We start from the raw sequence: 1,948 nt of genomic DNA, 5'->3' as shown, positions 1-1,948 counted from the left end.
CGACAATGATGGCGTGCTTGATGAAATGTTTACTCTTCACCGTCCGGATGTCCCCTGGCACGTTCCTGTGCGCTCTGTCCTGTGCCATTGTAACGTTGACGCTTGTTATCGCTAGCTGTTGATGGGTTGCACAAATTTTAAATTGTCTCCCGGCGTCGTCGAGGTAGCTTTAGTGGAGGTGCATTTGTCTAGGATTAATTTAATGATGCTGGGAAAGATGATGATGATGAGCAAACTGGGTCCTAGAAGAGTGGATTATGAAAGGAGTGAGAGAGAGTGTGCTGGAGGGTGTCATTTTTGATACCTTCGCAATGATTGGAGTGTCATCATAAGAAGTGAAAATGTTTTTCAAGCTTAATCAAGGATTATGTCTAGGCACGAAAGAGAAAGCAAGAACCATTAGAAGCCATTCGGTATGACGTCTATCACGCACAGAGTGTAGACTTGACTGCGCCAATCCGTTCAATATAAAGACAACCTTTTACAACCTTACGGCATTTTTTTTTTTGACAAAGCTGCCCATTCTCTGCAGCACTACATCATAGAGCAGAAGGGGGGAGTCTAGAAAGAGCGTGTACAGTAACAAACAATAAAAAATTATTGCACCTCTCGCGCACACATCTTTCGGTGAGGAGCCCCGCCTTGTTCCGCTTTGGCTTGTACCAAGAACCAAGCACCAAAAACGCGGAAAGCGCCCAAAACATTTGTTGGCTGGAAGTAGTGGAATGGAATAGTCTTGTTGGAGGGGGGGAGGAGGAGCAGACATAAAAAAGAGAAGAGGCATATCTAACAAAACTTTAGGGCTGTAAGATTAAAAATTGTGATCGTCCTCTAGTCTCCCCTATGTTCGCGGCTGTTGTCGCACTTTTGTTCACGATCACACCTTTTCCGATCGAACGCGGCGCGGTTTTTTTTCGTGCTGGAGAATGATCAGAAGACGAGGAGATGAGGAGGAGGCTCAAAACCAAACCATCGTACCACCGTTCGCCTCCCCCCTTTCCAAGCTTCAATTTCTTAGCTCTACTCACAGTATCGTCTATCGTACCCAGAGCTCTAACCCGTAAGCGTACACGGTACAGGGTTGTGCTCGATACCAGCGCGCCCGACGTTGACTAACGGGTCGGAGCGGAGCGAAACCTAACCTAACAAATGACATTGAATATAAGTTATTACATTGTTAGATTTAGATAGAGGAGTAATCTAGCAGATTATATATTTTTATAACACACTGTGTAAAGGTGGAGGAACGGACGCGCGGGGACAGAAGACACAAGCGCGTAGGGGTTCACCCGAATTCAAGCCGTCTGTCCGTCCGTGTGTGCGCGAAGAAATCGACTCGTTTGGAGCTTCGCCTAGTCGGTGGTGACGGTGTAGCGTTTTCTTTATTATTTTTATTTGAGCTTCCATCCCACCCACCCATACGTTCCCCTTCAAGACGCTTCGCCGAGAGGAGGCTTGGCGATGAGGCAACATGGGAATAAGGGTGCGGGTCCGTATCATCCATCGAGGGGTTCGATTTAAGCTCTCGATTCTTGGCAGGCCACGGTGAGGGAAGGACGAGTTGTCGCGGACGGGGTTATGGGCGACCCACACCCTTGTGACACACACAAGACAGAGAGAGAGACCTCAGGGGCGGCACACATGGAGCGGAGTGGGCTCACACAAATTAATTAGATAACCTGTCCCCACACCGTGTTTGTCCAGAAGAGGGCATTGCGCGCGCGCGCGCATCGACAACGCGGTTGTCGGGGGCCCCTGGGTTTCGCCTCACTCGCCTCAAGAACACCGTGTGCTGCCGTGGCGTGCCGGTTGACCGAGTACGGGAATTGAGGTTGAGGTACTGCCGGTGCTGCTGCTGCTGTTGCTGCTGCTGCTGCTGCTGCCGTATCGGTGTGGTGTCGTAGGTCCACCCCAGGTGATCTCAAAAATGTTCAGCCCCACAACACTG

This window comes from Anopheles gambiae, chromosome 2, assembly GCF_943734735.2.
Source record: "Anopheles gambiae chromosome 2, idAnoGambNW_F1_1, whole genome shotgun sequence".
NCBI classification, from domain to species: Eukaryota; Metazoa; Arthropoda; class Insecta; order Diptera; family Culicidae; genus Anopheles; species Anopheles gambiae.
Note: the sequence above shows the minus strand (reverse complement) of the source record.